Here is a 22646-nt window from a genome sequence, read left to right on the forward strand (position 1 = left end):
TTTGAAAGTGATCAGAAATTAAAATTTAACTGTTTAATGCCAACGAATGTTTGTTGCTGGTTGCCTCATTTTAATATGAAACGAGGTGGGGATTTTTCACTGTTTTTGTGTTCAATGCCCTTGCGTCTAGTGAAACATTGGATGTGGCAGGACAAAACACAAGGATTGATTAGATTAGATTCCCTGCAGTGTGGAAACAGGCCCTTCGGCCCAACAAATCCACACCGACCCTCCGAAGAGTAACACACCAAGTCCCATTCCCACTGACTAACTGTACGGGCAATTTAGCATGGCCAATTCACCTAACGTGCACATCTTTGGATTGTGGGAGGAAACCGGAGCACCCGGAGGAAACCCACGCAGGCACGGGGAGAATGTGCAAACTCCACACAGACAGCCGCCCAAGGCTGGAATTGAACCAGTGCTAACCACTGAGCCAACGTGCTGCCCGCAAATGCTAATTGTGTTTGACCTTTTGAAGGTTATTCTTGGTCTCTTTGGCTGGAGCCTGGGGCAAATTGGGGAGATGAAATAGTTTTAGTGACATGTGACCCACCCAGTGGATGGTGCTGTACTTTTGGGGTGAAGGGACTTGAGAATGAATCGTATATCACCTCCTGAGCTCCACCCCATAGAACTGTTTCAGGAGGCGAAATTCTGACTTTTGGTCTCCAGGTCAAGTGCAAAACGCCACCCGATCTCATGACATAGAAACATTGAAAATCAGTGCAGGAGTAGGCCATTCGGCCCTTCAAGCCCTGCACCACCATTCAATATGATCATGGCTGATCGTGCAATCTCAGTATCACATTCTCACTTTCTCCCCCTATCCTCCTTGATCCCTTTAGCTGCAAGGGCCATGTCCAGTTCCCTCTTGAATACATCTAATGAACCTAGCTGCAAGAGGGAAGATCATTTATCCTTAAAAGCCTGTTTCACCATTTAGCCAGTCTCTGGGTGCCCTGTGACCTAAACCCATTGTCCCCCATTTGCCTCCGTAAAATCCCAAAGACGTTGCAAGGCAATTGGGAAACCTTATCCAACCCTAATGTAGCTTTGCTTCCTTTGCTTGCACTTTGATTGAGATTAGAGTCAAGGAATATGCGGATCTGAAGCAAAATGGAGCTAAAGGCACCCATCAGATTGACCATGGACTCACTGAATAGCAGAACAGGCTTGATGCACTCAATGAGCTACTCCTGTGTCTTCTATTATCAGCTGATGACACAGACAGCTCATCCATTGCATGGCTAAGCCACATGCAGTTCTGATTCCCACTTGGTGTTGATCTTATCCCTGACTTAGGGATAGAATAGAGTAGAGAAAACAGAGAGCCACAGTAATGGACTGCCAATTCATAATGAGTTGATTCCATGCAACTAACGAAGACTAGTTTCATCCCTATCGAGTTGTTTGGGGCCTCCAGATCTTTATCCGATTCCTAGCTGTTTCACCACATCCCCTCCTGTTTGCACGTGTATATTTTCTTTATTTGTTGATGGGATGAGGGTGTCACTGGCTAGGCCAGCATTTATTGCCCATCCCTAATTACCCAGAGGTCAGGTAAGAGCCAACCACATTGCTGTGGGGCTGGAGTCACATGTAGGCCAGGTAAGAGTGGCAGTTTCCTTCCCTCAAGGACATGAGTGAACCATTTGGGTTTTTCCTGGCAATTGAGAATGGGATACATGGTTATCATTAGACTCTTAATTCCCAGGTTTTTAAAATTGAATTCAAATTCTTCCATCTGCCCTGGTGGGATTTGAACCCAGGTTCACAGACCATTACCTGGGTCTCTGGAGTAACAGTTCAGCGATAGTACCACTAGGCCATTGCCTCCCATATAGTTGGATGTTAGATTCCATTTGTTATTGAGCTGTCTTAGAAAAGTATAACAAAGAAAAGCCCTCTCAGTCATGGTTCATGCTCAGGATTGAAGCAATGCTGAAATTGTTCTCCTGGCCAACTTCTGTCTATCTACTTTTGCCCAGCTCATTCTGCAGTTTCTAAACCTTGGTTTCGGACCTTGGTCAACTAATGCCAGGTTTGCAAGGGCATGATATGGAAGCTGGAAAAGGCTCTAGTTGGTTGGTTTACCATCTGTCAGCCAGGTTAACGCAGCTCTGAGCTGCAGCTGTCTGACTGACTGCAGAAGCATCCAAACCTGTTGATCACCTGGAGCGCCTCTTGCCTTTTAAAGGTCTTGTCTGACTGCCGAGAGGGGTGTTGTCCGAAAGGAGAGTGGGCAGCTTATTTTTGGGTCATCGATTAACTTAATCCTATTCAAAGGGATATGGCACACACTACATGTACCGAGCATTTCTAAGCAGTACTTTGTCAACTCTGAGTCTGAACCACATATGGGCAGTGAATGCAGAATGGATGCCTACGACTACTTGATGTGCGGGAGTTGGGGGGGGGGGGGGGGGTAGGGTGGGGGAGGGAATGTCTGAACGTTCTGCTGTAATTGCAACTGTGAAATAACAGATATTTTATATAATCACAGATCCTGATTGTCATCTCTCCTTATTTCAAAATCAGTCGTCATAATTACTAAATGCAGCTTTGAGTCGATTCAGAATTCAGTTGACGTTGATCCTTGCATCGGTCAGCAGTGTACAGGAACAAAATGAAGCCGTGAACTCACTCAGTAAGGAAAGGGGGGAAACAGCTGGGTCAGTCAGCATTTGAAAAAGAGTTTCATGGTTTGGCTGTAATATGTGGAGGTCTTGGCATCTAGCCTGCTGTCAGAGTTGAGGGAATGGTTACATTACCTCACCTTTGTCTTTCAGATGCTGACTGACCTGTTACACAATTCTTGTGTAAAATACAGCATCGCGTTCATACCTTTGCATCAGAAAAGGAGGAGGGACAGTGCTGTCGTGACATGTGCACTTACATGGAGTGCCTTAATTGTGGCCGGGTTAACATTTTCACAAGAGGGGCAAATATTTCCAGTCCAGGTGTCAGTGTTCTCCATTGTCTATTTGCTCTCACCATCGTCTTTCACTGAAGAATGAATGTTCACTTACACAGTGTTTTATCAAATGCTTGAGAAATCACAAAACATTTCATAGCCAAATAAGTTACTTTTTAAATATAGTAACTGTTGTTCTGCAAGTAAAAGATGTACACGTGGGCAGGATCCCAGAAAATTTGACAAACAAACACTTAAACTGTTGGTTTGTTGAGGATACCAGACGGAGCCATTTGCTTCGGAACTTTACACTACAGCACACAGACCCGTTAAACTCCTTCAAATTCACTCCTCCGACCATGCAACGTTCTCCGTTCTGCAGAGGAGGTGATCAACACATTGGTCACATTCTCAAGTCTTGGAATGGGACTTAATGTTGCAACCATGTGACTCAAGGGTGAAGGTTGCTACCAACTGAGTGTCCTGGATGGTCAGAGAAGGTTTAGACAGATTAGATTAGATTACTTACAGTGTGGAAACAGGCCCTTCGGCCCAACAAGTCCACACCGACCCGCCGAAGCGCAACCCACCCATACCCCTACATTTACCCCTTACCTAACACTACGGGCAATTTAGCATGGCCAATTCACCTGACCCGCACATCTTTGGACTGTGGGAGGAAACCGGAGCACCCGGAGGAAACCCACGCAGACACGGGGAGAATGTGCAAACTCCACACAGTCAGTCGACTGAGTCGGGAATTGAACCCGGGTCTCAGGCGCTGTGAGACAGCAGTGCTGACAGGTGGCACAGTGGCTCAGTGGTTAGCACTGCTGCCTCACAGCGCCAGGGACCCAGGTTTGATTCCAGCCTTGGGCAGCCATATGGAGTTTGCACATTCTCCCCGTGTCTGTGTGGGGTTTCCTCCAGGTGCAGTTCAGGGTGAATTGGCCATGCTAAATTGCCCATAGTGCTCAGGGATGTGTAGATTAGGTGCATTAATTAGGGTAAATGTAGCGTGATAGGGTAGAGGAATGGGTCTGGGTGGGTTACTCTTTGGAGGGTCAGTTGGACTGAAGGGCCTATTTCTACTCTGTGGGGATTCTGTACTTCGAGACACTGTTGAGCATGAACCCACTGAGCCTATGTTTATTCAAGACCTGGATCCTCATTTAAGCACTCCTTCCTATCGCTGATGAAGAGTGGTCTAGATCCTCTCTCTCCATAGATACTGCCTGACTCGCTGTGATCTCCAGCATTTCTTGTTTTCAGTTCAGTCTCTAGCATCTGCAATAATTAGCTTCTCCTCCTTCCAATCACTCTGCCCTCTTTCTACTCCCACCATTGACGACTACCAGCAGAAAGCTCGTGTTCGTCTCCGGAACTACCTCACTAACTACTGCTACCTTGCCACTTCTTCACACCCACCAGCTCCTTTAAAACTCACTTCCTGGATCATTCTTTAAATGATCCATCCTAATCTTTGGATTCCTGGCTCTGTGTGCTGTTCCTTACACCTACTTGTGAGCAGCCTGGGGACTTTACATAAAAGGCCAGATGGAAAGCCAGTCTTGTCATGGTATAAATTACATGAGCTTATCACATACACAAAAAAACACTCCAGCCGAATGCATGCAGAATGTGCAATTTCAAAGCAGGGAAGGGATCCCCATCCAACATCTGAAAATTCTTTCCAGCCCACCCTGCTTCTGGGTGGTCTCACATTTTTCAAATGCATTGTCTTTTGCTCCATTGTGAGCAAGGGTTTGCAGTGTCACTTGTAACAATTAGTAATCTGCCCTTTGAGACTCAAGTAAGGACCACATCTGATTTTATTTGGTTGCAAGCAGACAGTTAGAGGTAGCTATCCTGCCTTTCCTACCTATTTTCTGTGCCCCATCCTATCTCCCTCAGTGTCATTTTTCCATGAACATATAACGTGTGAACTTTAGTCATACAGAAAAAATATCAGTCGCTTGTTACTTTGGAAGTTTATTGCACACACGCAGAAATAGCCAGCCCAACATATGACACGGAAGCCAAGAGTGAGCAATGTTTAGAAAAAGGAAACCAGTTTTACCAGTGATGATCCTGTATATTAATGCAGTGCTTTATGGATGCACATATAATCAGGCTAAATCAGTTCAGAAAAAGGTCTCTCTCATGGATTTGCTAGTTGTTTGCATAAATCTAACGTATTTGATGCCAGCAATTTCAGTAAACAACAAGAAGGTTAACAACAAGTTATAGATTTGTTTCTGTTGAGGATGAATTGTTTCTCAGGACATTAGTGGGAGCTTCCTTTTGATCGTTGAATCAAAGAATTCTGGTAGAATCCCTTTTTTTAAAATTCTGTTAACGCGGATGAAATGACCTCAGTCCGAGCCCAGAGTGCGGTTCGACAGTCGGTAACTTTATTAAAGTATGTAACGCCGGCGGAGACCAATCAAGGTTTGAATCTCGATCGCTCTAACGTTTCCCGTGCGATGTTACAAGTTATATACTTCATGAATCAGGATGTAGGAGATTGGGTATGAATGAGTGTGAATGGTGGTACTCATGGCTGGAGTATGTGTGAATGTCAAGCTTCCTGCCGTCCTCGGAGAGTCGGCAGCGTACACAACAGGTGTGTTGTTCATTTTTATGTGAATGGGTCCGGGTGCTATCTGCTTGTCTCTCCGTGAGGGCTGGAGGCTAGCACCCCCCTTTGTTACTTCCAAAGTGTTAGGTTCATCCTTTTGTGTAGGGCTGTTTTACATGATCAGGTTATGGGTGTGTGTCAGTTGGAGTCTTGACGAGATTATAAGGTGGGTTTCGATCTGTGAGTCATGACCATTGTCTGGAGTCCTGACTAGTGTCTGGTCTGGTTTGTATTTGGATCTGTCTTTGGGTCCCCTTCTCCCGATCACGTGGACGGGCTGGCAGCTGCTGTCTTAAAATGGATACTACTGGCTTAAAATGGATATGGCTGGTTTTCCCAATGTGGGCCTTGCTCCATGGTAAACACGGGGCGGTTTATGCCCGCCTTCAATTCCTTCACCCAATAAGGGCATCTCTGGCGAGGCCATCATTTGTTGCCCATCTTTAATTGCCCCAGAGGGCAGTTAAGAGTCACCCACATTGCTGTGGGTCCGGAGTCACATGTAGGCCAGACCAGGTAAGGATGGCAGATTCCTTTCCTGAAGGACATGAGTGACCGAGATGGGTTTTTCCGACAATCGACAATGGATTCATGGTCATCATTTGATTCTTTATTCCAGATATTTTTGATTGAATTTAAATTCCGTTGTTTGTTGTGGCAGGATTTGAACCCAGGCCCCCAGAACATTACCTGGATTAACAGTCCAGCGATAATACAGCTAGGCCCCTTGAAATCTGCTGAATGACATCTCCAATAAAGACCAGCTTGGATCACTGGTCATACTGCCTGTGAGGCAGGGACCTGTTAAACATGTGACTTGCATCAAGACTTGACTTGTTGACATCTCAGTTCAGTGCTGAGGGAATGCTCCATTGTCCAGAAGGGCTGCTCTTCAATTAGCATATTAAACATAAGCCCTGTCAGTTCTTTAGATAACTGATTTTCTTTTGCACTGTAATTTTACTAAAATTTCTGACCAGCGATTAACTTCAAAAGCAACTGGTAAACTGTGAAGTGCATGGGGATGTGAATGGCACCACCCAAATGAAAATTCTTGCAGTAGAATCTCAAACCCACACCGCATGAGATTCAAGGCGTGTGCACCCCAAGCCATAAGTACTTAGCAAATAATTACCAATTGAGCCAAGCCGACACCTGAAACCTATCATCTTTCTTAACCCTGCAAAGTTAGAGAAGGTAAATTCCATGCTTGCAAGAATTGTAACTTTTATTCCTCAACCTCCTTTATCTAACCCGCTTTTTTGAATTCTAGTCACTGTTATGTAGTCGTGAAAGTTTCTTGTCTGCTGTCTGTCAAGGTATAAACTGAAAAGTAATATTCTGTTCTTAACCCCATTCCACTGGATTCTGTTCCTAATCCCACACCTATAATTAAGCATGAATTGACACCGTACTGTCTGCTCCACCCAGAAGGCTAACATGGAGTGAGGAAATATTTGATTTCCATTGTTGACCTGCTGTTTCCAAGATGTTGTCTGAGTGCGGCGGGTAAAATGTATCTGACTCGGCAGTGTCAGTGCTGTGGATGAGTGGAGATCCACATTCAGTGCGATCGTGTTACAATCTTGACCTTTGTATCAGATTTTCCTATTGGGCCCAATCTTGGAATCATCCCTTTTCTTTCATCTAAGTTGCTTCTGTTAGAAGGCTTGAGAATTCTTGTTCAACATAGGGTCATAGCATGGAAATAGATCCTTCCATCCAACTTGTCCATGCTGACCAGATATCCGAAATTAATCTAGTCCCACTTGTCAGCATTTGGCCCATATCCCTCCAAAACCTTCCTATTCATATACCCATTCATATATCTTTTAAATGTTGCAATTGTACCAACCTCCACCACGTCCTCTGGCAGCTCATTCCATACACGTACCACCCTCTGCATGAAAACGTTGCCCCTTAGGTCTCTTTCCCCTCTCACCCTAAACCTATGCCCTCTATTTCTGGACTTCCCCACCCAAGGGAAAAGGCTTTGTCTATTTATCCTATCCATGCTCCTCATGATTTTATAAACCCGTATAAGGTTACCCCTCATCCTTCGACGCTCCAGGGAAAACAGCCCTAGTCTGTTCAGCCTCTCCCTATAGCTCAAACCCTCCAACCCAACAACATCCTGGTAAATCTTTTCTGAACCCTTTCAACTTTCACAACATCCTTCGTATAGCAGGGACCAGAATTGAACATAGTATTCCAAAAGTGACCTAACCAATCCAAGTATGAAAATATCTAACTCCTGAAATGAAGAGGTGATAAAATTGGAACTGGGGAGAGGGAACTGGTAAATAAGTTCATTGTGGTTGCCTGAATGAGGTTTAAACTGAAGTCCCGATTTCTTTGACAAGGTAAGAATCATTCTCTGAATCGTTGTAAAAGAGAAAGTTGCTGTAGTCCCAGAGGACTCCCTTTCATTCGAGTCAGCTGACTGGTGGGTGAGTTTAACCTGAAGGTCACCTCAGGCCAGGGCAAGGTTGGGTAGACAGGATTTTCATGGTGACTGTGGCTGGAACGGGGTAATTGAACTTGTGCTTTGTTAGTGTAACTCAGCATCGCAAACCAGCTGTCCAGCCAGCTGAGCTAACCAAACCTTGCCCCATTGTGTTGTACATGGCAAGACGAAGGGAGGAAGAGAAAAAAAACAAGAGCCAGTCAACCTGAGTGTAACACCGAGCCATACAATGCAGGAGACCGAAGCATTGGAACGCTACAAAATTAAAATAATTAATGGCCCCAGGGCACTGTGGCTCAACCCATCTGACGTTGAGGCAGGTAGGTGTGATTCTGGAACATTCCGTACTCTTGACTGATGAGGGTTCTAACAGGTCAGAAGACATAAGTCATGATATAAAATGGAAGCCAAGTGGCTGCAGGAACATGCAATGAATATGAGCATAGCCCCCCACCAAGCCTTGATTGATTAGGGACACCAGTCCTAACAGTACAATCTGAGTTGGGTTTTAATTATCTCCTCCAACCGCACGAGACCAAATTTTGCTGGACAATCAATCTCCGATTGTAAACAGTCCAGTTTAGAAAGGTAGGGTTCCCTCAGTGTGGCTGGTGTTTAAGGCACAGCTCAAAAGGGATGTGCTTTGTTGCCTGTGTAAAAGGAAAAAAAGGCAGGTTGGAAGCACAGGTAAAGGTTTTAACAGATGTGTCGTGTAATTAAATGTTTCCACGCCCCTGCTGTTGTAGTTCTGAGAACACAGCACTGTTTTTGAAACAGCAGTCTGTAGGAAAATGATGTCATGCTCTTTGGCTAAGTATTTAGGAGACAGAGGCCCTGGGGGAATGGATTTATGCAAGCAGGCAAGCGACCCTGAGCCAGATGCCTTATCTTTTAATATACAATATAGACACAATATGTTATCCATCATCAGTGCAAAGAATAATGAGGTTTAGGTGAACCACCAATTACAGGATGCTAAAGCTATGCGGAGCTCAGTCAGATATGAGACTCCCAGTCAGCTTGAATTGTCTAAATTTTCATGATGATACATATTCTACTCCGTCTCCATCTGACCAAGTATCAGGGGTGTCACTGGACTCTGAGAATATGCTGACAGGCCAACAGTGATCTACTTGTTAAATCTGCTCATATTATCAACGAAATACTCTTGGAATATTTTGAATGCTCTACAGTATTAGAACTTCTAGCCTGACTACCTGATGCCTTCTCAGAGCATAGTTTTGATCCAGCTGTGATTGCTCCTGTTGTTGAGTAGCCTGCTGATAGCCCTCAGGTTCACAGACACAGAATGGCCACAGTGAAAAAATCCTGCCAAGTAATCCACTATCTTCTGACGTGGGATAATGAACCTAAACAGACATATGTTCCCAGGAGCTGTGCTCATATGCTTACTGAGCTCCCCCTCAAATATATCTTTGCCACTAGCTTCATGTTGAGCAGTCTAATCCTGTTCCCTGTCTTCAGCTTTTCCAGCACCACACTTAAGACTCTAATCTCCACCATCTGCAGTCCTCACTTTCTCCTCGTCGCTGTAACCTCACTGCGAAGTCTCTTCCAAGGATGCCTACCTTGAAGAAGTTCTCCTCCTCTCTCTACAAGGAGCTCAATGAGTCTGTCTCTCACTACACTCCGCAGGTCATCTCTTCAGACCTATCCCCAGAAACCCCCCTTATCTCACCACCCCCTTTACTCAGTCTCATTCCTGATGAACAGCTTTTGCCCGAAATGTCGATTTTCTTGCTCCTCGGATGCTGCCTGACCTGTTGTGCTTTTTCAGCACCACCTTCTCGACTCTAGCCAAACTAGCCCTGTGTGTTTAACTTCTTGGGTTATATTTTTTTCCCTCAATTCAAATTTTTAAGAGTCTGATGGCCCATCAAGTTGGCGCCGTACCTCTGAAGAACATCCCATCCAGACCTATCCCTGTAACCCTGGCCTACAGGGCTACCCATGACTCACACATCCAGCCTGGACGCTATGGGACAATTTGGCACGGCCAGTTCACCCTAACCTGCATATCTTTGGCCTGTGGGAAGAAACGAGAGCAAACCCATGCAGACACGAGGTGAATGTGCAAACTCCACATAGGCAATCCACCTGAGGCTGGAATCAAACCCAGGCCCCTGGCACTGTGAGGTAGCAGTGCTGACAACTGAGCTACTGTGCCACCCTATAAAAATGAATTATTTTAGGATGGAAATGAATGAGCACTTGTTTGCTAATCAAATCTACCCAACCTTAGTTTGGCTGGTTTCAGATAAATGAAATGACCGAGGGTACTGTGGGATATAGATAATCCATGAATGACACTGATATTAAAGCTCACAAATGAAGAATACACAGATGAGCTAATGCAGAGCAAATTTACAAATGGATGTTTTGTAAAAGGCTCCATTGCGAGTTGGCTTTAGATAAGATTACTCACAGTGTGGAAACAGGCCCTTCGGCCCAACAAGCCCACACTGACTCTCCGAAGCGCACCCACCCAGACCCATACATTTACCCCTTACCTAACACTACGGGCAATTTAACACGGCCAATTCACCTGCCCTGCACATGTTTGGACTGTGGGAAGAAATTGGAGCACCCATAGGAAACCCACGCAGACACGGGGAGTACGTGCAAACTCCACACAGTCAGTCGCCTGAGGCAGGAATTGAACCCGGGTTTCTGGCGCTGTGAGGCATCAGTGCTAACCACTGTGCCACCGTGTGTCCTACACACTTCAGAAATATTTAATAAGTTTGACAGTTTAAGTTTTTTTTTGTTTTGTTTAAATGTCAGTGGCAGCATGCATGTTTTGACACAACAGCAGTAGAAGCCTCACAAGTTCTGAACAATTTGGATAACTTTGTCTGACTGTGGAACTGTTTCACCTACTCCCTGCAGTTATGCATTCTACCACATGTTTGACAGAGCGATCCCTCCTAAAGTGAATACCTGCAGCAAAGCTGTCAAAATGATGACTGAACATTTTGTATAAAGGAAGGATCTTGGGAAAATGTTTCAAAGATGACGAGAGAAATCCCGGAAGTGGGAATTGAAAGTGGCGTCGACTGATAATGTGTTGAAAGGATTGAGAAAGTTTAAAAAAAAACAACGAAAGATGATTATTAACAAAAATGGGAGAAAATAAATACAAAAGCAAATAATATCAAAAGTAGAGACATGGCTAAACCCCTTTCAAAATGAGTCTGTCGTTATTATAACAGGGATTGGAGTCATGGAGATATCCAGCACAGAAACAGACCCTTCAGTCCAACTCGTATATGTTAGATTAGATTAGATTCCCTACAGTGTGAAAACAGGCCCTTCAGCCCAACCAGTCCACAGCGATCCTCCGAAGAGTAACCCACCCAGACCCATTTCTCTCTGACTAATGCACCTAATGCTGTGCGCAATTTAGCATGGCCAATTCACCCTGACCTGCACATCTTTGGACTGTGGGAGGAAACCCACGCAGACCCTGGGAGAATGTGCAAACTCCACACACAGTCGCCAGAGGCTTGAATCGAATCTGGGTCCCTGGCACGGTGAGGCAGGAGTGCTAACCACTGAGTCACCATGCCGCCCCAGATATCCCAACCTAATCTAGTCCCACTTGATAGAGTTGCATAAGTACTTTCCATCGGGTCTTCATCGTACAAGACACTACTAGCATTCCAGAAATACTAAATACTCAGGGGTAAAAGGATGAGAGGAAATAAACACAATGGCCTGAATCTTACGAAATGTTTAGCCCAGCCTGTTCTTTTGGTTATGTGTATTGGAAGGGTGTTCACTATGAGAACTAGTGGATTTTCTCATTGTATCTTATCAAACTTGCCTCTTTAACGACCAATCCTGCCCCCATGTCATCCGTTATGTCTGATTACAGGCCTGTCTTACCATATAGTGGGCGGCACGGTGGCACAGTGGTTAGCACTGCTGCCTCACAGCGCCTGAGACCCGGGTTCAGTTCCCGACTCAGGTGACTGACTGTGTGGAGTTTGCACGTTCTCCCCGTGTCTGCGTGGGTTTCCTCCGGGTGCTCCGGTTTCCTCCCACAGTCCAAAGATGTGCGGGTCAGGTGAATTGGCCATGCTAAATTGCCTGTAGTGTTAGGTAAGGGGTATATGTAGGGGTATGGGTGGGTTGCGGGTCGGTGTGGACTTGTTGGGCCGAAGGGCCTGTTTCCACACTGTAAGTAATCTAATCTAATATTGTTCCCAGAACAATGTGCTACCTAGCAGCTATCCCAGAGTTCATTGGCTAATGCCATCTTTAGACGCACCAGACAAGCACTGTTAGTGCAGAGTGGTCCTGCATGGTTCCGATGGGGACATTGGTGCCCTGCTGTGTGGGTGGGTAGGAAGCGAGAGATCCTCCTGGACTTGATAGTTCGGAGACAGTGCTTCCTGTTTGCCCAGGAACAGCAGTAGAGGCTACAACATCAGAGCATGCCAGCCTGGTCAGTGCAGTCTTAGCCATCTGGAGGAATGCCCAGAGCTGAAGGAGAATGGTCAATGATCTTCTCCATTCCGCTAGTATAAGTGCCAACATTCCTCTCTCCAATATACCACAATCACTCCATCTCTGCTACTGCACCCACCTCCCATTAAGGAGGGAGGTTCCAACACTTCAGTGATTATCTGCGACATCTTCTCTCTCTCGTCCTCACCCGTCACAAGTCCCAAACACTCCTCACCCCGTGTTCCCTTGTTCTGCCTAATCCTTCACAGAGAAACTCCCTCTGACAGAAACAGCGGGACCACCCACTTTCAGTTCCCTTAATACCTGTCAACCATCTACTCCTCCCCCACTCAGAAAAAGAGAACAGCCCTCCGTGAGCAGAAAGGGTTAACCCAGGTGGTGGTGGGCTGCCTGACATCCAGCATCTCACCCCTCATGGAGAACGTCTGACCGGGAAGACTCCGAATGGCCAGCTGACTAACAATGCCCAAGCCTCTGGGGGGATATCGGAGGTTGATCTTGACTTATTGACACATTGCCAGGAACCCCTGCTCCTGTACCCCTCCATAGCCCTTGACTGAGGCCTGCTGACAACCATGACATGTTTCTTGGCCTTGTGCCTGAGCTGACCAACAAGGCAAGACAGAATTGATATGAGCCTTGTATCATTAGCTGAGGAGGAGAACTGCAAAAGGCAAGGCAAGGTAGGGATGCTGTGTGCAGCTAGATAGTGCACCCTCGTTCTGATCCTATCATAGTGAGAGTTATCATTAGGCAAATCGTAGAACTTACTATAAAGGACATAACTAAGAAATACATAATATAATCAGGCAGAGTCAGCGTGGATTAATGAAGGAGAAATCATGCCTGACAAATGTAATAGAATTCTTTGAGAGGATAACAAGAAAACACCGTGGGCGGCACGGTGGCACAGTGGTTAGCACTGCTGCCTCACAGCGCCTGAGACCCGGGTTCAATTCCCAACTCAGGCGACTGACTGTGTGGAGTTTGCACGTTCTCCCCATGTCTGCGTGGGTTTCCTCCGGGTGCTCCGGTTTCCTCCCACAATCCAAAGATGTGCGGGTCAGGTGAATTGGCCACGCTAATTGCCCGTAGTGTTAGGTAAGGGGTAAATGTAGGGGAATGGGTGGGTTGCGCTTCGCCGGGTCGGTGTGGGCTTGTTGGGCCGAAGGGCCTGTTTCCACACTGTAAGTAATCTAATCTTAATATATAAAGGGGGACCGTTGATAAGGTATTTTTGAATTTCCAAAAGATGTTTGACAAGGTTCTAGACATAAGGCCACTTCATAAGATAATAGCACATGGCGTTGGAGAGGGATATAGACAGGTTAAGCGAGTTGGCAAAATCTTGCCAGACAGAATATAATGTGGGAATATGCGAGGTTATGCATTTTGGCAAGAAGAATGCAGGAGCCGGATATTATACAGGAGCTGTTGCCTCCTGTTATATAGAAGACATTATTTAAAGAGAAAAAGGCTGCAGAACAGAGAGATGTGGGGGTTCTCATGCATAAATTGCAAAAAGCGAACTTCGAGTTCAGTAGGTAGGAGGGAAAGCAAATGGAATATTATCCTTTATTTAAAACAGAATGGAGTAAACACAAAATGTTCTAATTGTATGAGGCACTAGTTAGACCAAATATAGAAAATGTGAACTCATCCTTGATCTGAGGAAGGATACATTGGCATTGGAGGTTGCTTGGAAAGGGCTAACTAGATTAATCCTGGGTATGAGGGGAGGCTAAGATTTGTCCTGTACGCATTGGAGTTCACACGACCAAGAGACAACCTTACCAAAACACACAAGATCTTAGAAGACTTGACAGGGTAGATACAGAGAGGTTGTTACCTGTCGGAGAGCTGAGGACCAGAGGTCACAATCTCCAGGTAACGGGTTACCCAGTTAGGACAGAGGTGAGGAAACTCTTCTCTCAAAGCATAGTGCATCTGTGGAATTCTTTACCCGGTGGACGTCTGGACTGGATTGTTAAATATATTCAAGCAATCGACAGAATTTTAATCAGTAAGGGGAATTGAGGGTTATGGAAAAAAGGCAGGAAAGTCAAGTTGTGGATCATCAGCTCAGACATGATCTCATTGAATGGCAGACTGAACTCAATGGGCTCAGTGGCCTACTGCTGTCCCTATGATGTATGCTAATGAAGGGACGGGTGCATAAGATGTCAATAAAGGTGACAGGATTTGGAAGGTGATTTAAATTTGGAGAAGATTGCTGAAAGGGGCTTCGAGGATTCTGTTCCCTTAAGGTTTTCCCAGTTCCCGCTGTAAACTGACAAACCCATCAGGCAATGACAGAAGTCCAATGATATCTGGGCCCCTGTGCAGTCAGCACAGTAAAAGCTGGTACTCCCAACTTATTTTTGTCAACAGCAGCAATACCAGGATGATGATATCTTCAACTTTGACAATATAAACCTAACTGGTGCAATTTGGAAGGGGATAAAAGAACAAGAACAATGGGTGAGCATGTGTGGGTACCTTTGAAAACAGGACACGAGTTGAGAAGGTTGTTAAAAAGCAATAGGTATCCCAACTTTACTAACAATGTCAGAATGCAAAAACAAATAAATCAGTGAAGGCTCTGAATTCTGGTGCTCTGTTTGGAGTAAGAGGCAGTTGAGGGCCTGTGCAAGGGGCAGTTGAGGGCCTGTGCAAGAGGCAGTTGAGGGCCTATGTGAGGGGCAGTTGAGGCCTGTGAAAGGGGCAGTTGAGGGCCTGTGTAAGGGGCAGTTGAGGGCCTGTGTAAGAGGCAGTTGAGGCCCAAGGGGCAGTTGAGGGCCTGTGTAAGGGGCAGTTGAGGGCCTGTGTAAGAGGCAGTTGAGGGCCTGTGTAAGGGGCAGTTGGGGGCCTGTGAAAGGGGCAGTTGAGGCCCAAGGGGCAGTTGAGGGCCTGTGTAAGGGGCAGTTGAGGGCCTGTGTAAGAGGCAGTTGAGGGCCTATGTGAGGGGCAGTTGAGGCCTGTGAAAGGGGCAGTTGAGGGCCTGTGTAAGGGGCAGTTGAGGGCCTGTGTAAGAGGCAGTTGAGGCCTAAGGGGCAGTTGAGGGCCTGTGTAAGGGGCAGTTGAGGCCTGTGAAAGGGGCAGTTGAGGGCCTGTGTAAGGGGCAGTTGAGGCCTGTGAAAGGGGCAGTTGAGGGCCTGTGTAAGGGGCAGTTGAGGCCTGTGAAAGGGGCAGTTGAGGGCCTGTGTAAGAGGCAGTTGAGGCTGTGAAAAGGTGCAGAATGCATTTATCAGAATGGTACCAAGGAATAAGGGGCCTGGGTGGACAGATTGGACTGTTCCTCTTTACCCAGTGAAATTCAAGAGAAGGAGCAAATTACTACAGATGCTGGAACCTGCACTGAAAGCAAAAGTACTGGAATTCACGGTGGGTCAGGCAGACAGAGAGAGAGCTAACGTTTTGAGTCTAGATGACTCTTCATCAAGTCCAAGAGAAGACTAGATTGAAGTACTTGAAAAACAAGAATGGGTTTAGTCATGTAAGTGAGCAGGAAATTTGTCTCCAGTGGTGGCAGCCAGAACACGGGGTTCTGGGGAAAGAGGAATTGGATCAATGGGTCTGCTCCTATTGCAGGCTGATGTACCATACAATGGTGCAATAAGGGTGAATGTGGCATGTCAATGAAAGGCTGTCATGCCAAGAGAAATGACACTGGCCTCCACACATTCACGTGGTTGAGCAGAAACTGGAGAAACCAGGTAACGAAAAAAAATCTGAGCCCCTACCAATGCCCCCTTTGCTTTCATGTAATAAATTCCTTAGTCGAGCACGATGTCAAATTTCCTTGAAGTGTCTCTTGCTGTGCAGTGGTAGTGTCCCTAACTCTGCGCCAGGAGGCCCAAGCTCAAGTTCCAATTGCTGCAGAGGTGTGCACCAAAACCTCTGAACAGGTTCTTTCCTTTCACTAAGTTATTTTTCTTGGTGAGGAGCTGAGAGCGATGTGAAAGTCTGGAAGTTTGAGTGATATGTTCTCTGAGATGGATGTAGCAAAGGTGGGAGGGGGGGTGATTTTGTTTTTTTTTAAAAAGTGGCTTCTATGTCAATCTGAATTGATTAACAACTGTGACCATCAAAATGGTTTGTGCGTTGGAACGAGTAGATATTTAAGTTGGAATTCATTTCTTTTTGAGTTTTGATTCCGTCTGTCCCTTCCAATGTTTATTTAACATGCCAAGCTCAATAACCTGCAAGGTGTTAAACGTGAAGAAGGGCTTATGCCCAAAACGTCAATTCTCCTGCTCCTTGGATGCTGCCTGACCTGCTGCGCTTTTCCAGCAACACATTTTTCAGCTCTGATCTCCAGCATCTGCAGCCCTCACTTTCTCCAAGGAGTTAAACTTGGTTTGTGGGGTGTCAGTGTTGGAATGCCTACCCCTTCTGTATCCTTGGTACAGGTTACCTGATATTTACCCCTGTCACAGGGTTCACCTTTTAACTTCATTCAGTGAGAGCAATCCAACTGCAGGCCAGTGAAGTTAAACCCAGTAGCTGAGTCTTCAGTAATGGCTGCCTCTATATATTTTGTGTGTGTAGCTTGCTTCTGTGAAGGAAGTGGTGGTTGCCACAGGATGTAATATCAGGAAAGGCTGCCACAATTGAACAGTAGCTTGCAAATTCTCTCCCTTTTTATGTATTTTCTCACAGACAAGCAATTAGCAGTGACAGTGTGTAACAAAAAAAAAGACACAAACGCCGTGGCTCTCATTCTTCTCTGCTAATATTCAGTGTTGTTAGAGGGTTTTATTTTAAAGAGGACTGTGCAGTTGACAAGGGTGGCTTAACCCCACCTCCCACCCCCACAATCCAGGCAACAAAAAAAAACTGCTTCCAACTCTGCACATCAGAAAGCCACCAGCATTGCCTAAATGCAGAGCCTTCTCTGTACCCTAATTAGCATGACTAGTTTGATGGATTTAGACAACAGCACTCTGAAGGGGGAAGCCCAGCGTTCAGCTTTCTCCCCCCTTCAATGAGCAGGCTTTTCCTGCTCTCTCTGATGCCGTGGTAATTTACTGCGGGCACTGGTGGCCGTCGGCTGTCGAATTAATTGATCAGCTTTTGTGACTCTGGCAGCGGTCCAGCGGAGTGTCTGTCTGTTGTGTGAAGTGCACCACCCCTGCAAAGAGTTTGAAATGTAAGCTGCCTGGATTTCTCTCTCTCTCTCTCTCTCTCCCCTTCTGGCAAAGTGCTGTGACTGCTTGTGTGATGTGTATGCATGGGGAGAGAGAAATGGATCAGTAGACAACAAGAGGATCATCAATTTACACCAGTCAGACTAACAGATAAGTGCTTGCTTTTTTGGGGGGGGAGGTGTTGGGAGCGGAGGGGGTTGTGTGATTCAGAAAAGGTGGAAAAACAGAGAGAGAGAGAGAGAGCCTGTTCTTCATTCTTAGTACCTGAGCATTATCCTTTGAATCAATCCTTTCTCTCAAGTACAAGAACATTTGTGTGCTGATGTGCTGCAATAAATGCCTGTGAAGTTTATTTGACTCCAGCTGAAAAGGTCTTGATAGACTTCATTCTGCCTCCATTGTCTCAGGAGTGTTTGGAAAGCAGAGTACAAATAGCCTGTTGGCAACTACAGCCTGGCTCCATTAGTGGGCTCCATCTGTGATTGGTTTTGCCTGGAAACCAGGAGGCTAGGGATGAATAATTGATGTGTATTGTGCAGTAGCTGGACATGCAGAGAGCTGGACGCCCTGAGAGGACTGGGAAAATAGCTGCTGGCTGGCTGTTAACTGAGATGAAGGCAGCCCCTGGCTGTCTTTGTTCTGCCGCACTTGAATGCTGGCTAGAAGTGGGCACAGGCAGGCAGACATATGTGGCCTTTTAGTGCATTGGAGAAAACGAGGCACGGGCAAGGAGCGGGGCAGGCAGCAGTGTGGCCAGCATTTGGTCTGGTAAGTTGGTTTTGCCTTGGCTACAAGGGGAAGGAGGGTTCTCAAGTCCTTCATAGAAAAAGGATTCTGGGTAAGGTTGTGTGCTAGCTGTGTTGTCAAATGGAACAGGCGGTAGAGGATAAACATCTGACTTTAACTGGGAAGTGGGACACATTTGCATACTGTGGTTGCTCATTTTGCTGCCTGAAGGCATTGATTTGGGGGAGGGGAAGGAGGCCCCGCTAATTTATAAGGCACTTTTCTACGTGCTGAAGAGTCCCACAGGAGCGGTGTTCAACCAGACACTTCTCTGCACTCTCCTGCTAATTTGACCTGGGTGCACAGTTCCATTGTTAAAAGGAAAAACCAAGTTGCTTCCAGTCCTTTCACATTAACAAAAGGCAGTAACATAAGGCCCAGGAAAGGGTTTCCACTGCCGTTAAGACAATCCTGGTCAGTTTTCCATCTATTTAGGTGCCCCCCTTCAATGCAAGAAGCACCCTCTCCACAGAAGTGTTCCTATAGATGGGTAGTTATTAGGCAAGTTGGGAACTGAGTGTCAAAGACACTGCAAGAGTCAGTTTGGTGCCAAGCAATGGCCTAGCCTATTATTGCTGGACTTGTAATCCAGAGAGGAGAAAGTGAGGACTGCAGATGCTGCAGATCAGAGCTGAAAATGTGTTGCTGGAAAAGCGCAGCAGGTCAGGCAGCATCCAAAGAGCAGGAGATTCGATGTTTCGGGCATAAGGAAGGGATCATGCCCGAAACGTCGATTCTCCTGCTCTTTGGATGCTGCCTGGCCTGCTGCGCTTTTCCAGCAGCACATTTTCAGTTGTAATCCAGAGAGCCAGGAATGTTCTGGGGACCCAGATTCGACCTATGGCAGGTGGTGAAATTTGTATTCAGTAAAAACGACTGGAATTAAGAATCCAATGATGACTGTGAATCTGTTAATGAATGCCGGGGAAAAACCCACCAATGTTTTTTAAGGAAGTAAACTGCCATCTTTGTCTGCTCTGGCCTACACGTGACTCCAAACCCACAGCAATGTGGTTGACTCTTAAGTGCCCTCTGGGAAATTAAGGATGGGCAATGAATGCTGGTCCAGCCAGCGGCACCCTCATCTCATGAATGAGTTAAAAAAAAAGTGGCTTAATATTGCAGGATGAGTGACCAATGGGCATGGAAAATCCTGGAAACATACAGCCAAATGCTCAGCATCTGAAAAAGGACAGTATTGTGGAGCTTTTGTCAGAGGTTGTGAACTGAGCCCTGTTAGTTTGTATGTAGTTCCTTGCTGGGCTGGAGAGGCCTGCTTACATTGTTGGTTTCACCTCAGGCCTAACCAAGCCAACATGGGGAAAGTGTCCTGATACTGGTACAAGGCTGACTTAATTGATAATGCTACTGTTCAACCCTCCGAAGAGGTGCAGACCACGTACAACATCCAGAGTTTGACTTTAAATAGCTTTGCCTCTCATGTAGGTTGGAGAGATTGAATGAGTGGAGATGCTGCATGTGTAGAGCCAGCTCAGAGTTTGTCACCTGATAACGTTCATCATGTTTTAGATCGGAACATTTCCATTTTCAAGAATTCCTTGTGCTTCCCTGTGAGTTTCCCTAACCCTAACTGTAAACCTAACCCTATCACATCTTCACATTGAGTATGGGCCATTGATTCCTGTGAAATGGGCCTCAAACAGGTGGCTGTCCCTCAGAGTAAACTTCCTTGAACTCTTACGACAGGTTTTATTTCAGCCAGTTCTATGTTTTAAGTTACGAAGAGTTCCATTACGTTACGAGGATTCCATTTATCATCCATTCCTAGATGTCTTGAGAAGGTGCTGGAGCTCATTGGCTGATTGACTTGCTAGGCTCCTATTAATCATTCAAGAATAGAATGTGGATCAGAGCCGCACATAGGCAAGTGTGGGAATTTTTTGGGAATGGTACAGTTGTTCTGCCCCTGATCGTGCAGCCAATTGTAACTTTTGGACGGGATAAATAATCAAGAGGGAAAGTTTTGTATAAAGATTAGGAGTCTAAGTTGGTTAGAAAACTCTCTCAAAGATCCAGTGCCAACTGCCTATGTCCTGTGCTATATGATTCTATGGGTCATTACTGATAGGCATTGATTAAGCAATTGACTTTTTCTTGCACACTGTATTCTACTGGCCATTTTGCTTCCAAATAACAGTGTACAGGTGGCCAGATTGATTGAGTTCATCTTGACATGTTGGCATGGTGGGAACTGAACTGACCATGTTTGTGTTGTTCGTGTTCAGCGCTATGATGACTGCACTAACACAGCTAGATGTCTGGTGCCTGCAAATGCCCTAACAGTTAGGTGGCAGCACCTTAATTTAGAGCTGCCTCTGTCAGATTTGTTGATATTATCTCATGACCGTGTGATTGTTCCAAATAATACTGACCCAGAATGTCCCCATCCATCTGTGCCACAGATGATTGGGCATCCCTTTCACAACAAACTTACTGGAAGACTGGCTAGGTGGTACTGAGTGAAATGAAGGAGTGTATGCAAAACAGTACAAACGTCCCTAGGATCGAACACGTAGTTTACAAGAATTTCTAGTTTACAATCCATCTCACTACTAAAATTGTGCTTCAATTGACTTCAACTCTAGATTTGAAAGGGAAAAAAAGCCTTGCAATTATCTTTAATTCATGCATCCTCCATCACCCCCGGACATCCTGAAGTGCGTTACAGCCAATAAAGTAGTCTTGGACTCAGTCACTGTTGTAACTTAGGAAAGTCAGCAGCTAATTTGAGTACAGTAACTTCATGTAAACAACATTGTATTAATGACTGGATAATCTTGTTTCTTTATAATTGATGAAGAAATGGTGGTCAGGATAGATCAGAGAAATAGCGAAACAGTGCCAGGTAAGGATGGATCGGGCTATAGTTTAGCATCTTGTCCAAGACCTCTCTGACAGCAGCGTACCGAGTGTTGACCTTGACCTCAAGGGCTCGAGTTTCTGGCACGCAGCTAGCGCCCGGAACTTTCTGTCTTGATCATGTCAGTGATCCCCAGAGACACAGCCAGGGTTTGGGACACACAGCTGGACAGCATCAAGTGGCCTGGCTTTCTTGGAGGTGGGGCTCCTCCAGTAACACCCAGAGAGCTTTCCAAGGAACCTTTGGACTCCATTTGTACCAAACCATGAAGATCCTGTTGTCGATGCTGTTTCCTTGGAAACACTGGCAACTGACTGACTGTACGCATTTACAATTATGTAACCAGCTAGCTCTCTCAAACTCATTTCTGAAGAAGGGTCACAAGATCTCAACTTGATTTCTCTCTCCACAGATCAGCTAGCTTTCATTTCAGATCTCCAGCATTCACAGTATTTTGTTTGTATTCCCTTAAGCTGACTGCACGTTCGGAAGCTTGCGTTTTTTTTTCATGACTGTGAAGGATTTTATTTAGAGTTTCGGCCTACCCAGGTTTTGAGCATCCCTTTGGCTGTATTTCTGCAGTTTAGAAGCACCTCAGGCTTTTGTGTGACCCCAGAGGCCTGCATGTTCATGCTTGTGACCAACCTGACTTTGACCTTGTCGCTTTACCGAGAATCCCTGTGATTGCTGATCCAGGTTGGTTCCCAGTCCAGCGAAGGCCTCTTTTAACAGTCCTTGTTTTCAAATCCTGCCTTTGTTCCACTCTGTTCTGCCCCACCAGCTCTCTCTGATCTCAGTGCCCCTCCAATTCTGGCCACCTGTGTATCGACCATTTTAGTCACTACACAATTGTCAGCCCTATCTTCAGCTGTCTGGAGCCTCTGTACTGGGGATTCCTCTCTGAATCTCTACCTTTCTCATCTCAATGCCGTCACCCCTTAAAGCCTAGCTGTTCATCTTTTGATTGCCTGTCCTATGGGTGCATGTTAATTGTATTGATTCTGTGGCTTGACGTCTAATTATATTTGATAACGGAACTCAGATACTGATAGGTAGCACGAGGGGACATAGTTTTAAATTGAAAGGTGATAGGTGTAGGACAAATGTCAGAGGTAGTTTATTTAATCAGAAACTAATAGGGCCGTGGAATGCACTGCCTGTAGCAGCAGTAGACTCGCCAACTTTAAGGGCATTTAAATGGTCATTGGATAAACATATGGATGAAAATGGAATAGTGTCAGTTAGATGGGCTTCTGATTGGTTCCACAGGTCAGTACAACATTGAGGGCTGAAGGGCCTGTACTGAGTTG

The 22646-nt window shown here is 45.8% G+C and overlaps 1 protein-coding gene across 13 annotated transcripts in view; it reads left to right on the top strand.

Moving 5' to 3' along the window:
• Positions 1 to 22646, top strand: part of zmiz1a (zinc finger, MIZ-type containing 1a) — a 438789-nt gene that overhangs the window by 311268 nt on the left and 104875 nt on the right. The window contains exon 1 of one of the 13 annotated variants that reach the window (XM_060854375.1): positions 18252 to 18437. The exons of the other annotated variants lie outside the window; for them this stretch is intronic. The gene's annotated coding sequence lies outside the window, so the exon portion shown is untranslated. Of the gene's footprint in view, positions 1 to 18251; positions 18438 to 22646 lie in introns of those variants that run through there. 13 annotated transcript variants of the gene reach the window in all.

Source organism: Hemiscyllium ocellatum, chromosome 43 (assembly GCF_020745735.1).
Source record: "Hemiscyllium ocellatum isolate sHemOce1 chromosome 43, sHemOce1.pat.X.cur, whole genome shotgun sequence".
Taxonomy (NCBI): Eukaryota; Metazoa; Chordata; class Chondrichthyes; order Orectolobiformes; family Hemiscylliidae; genus Hemiscyllium; species Hemiscyllium ocellatum.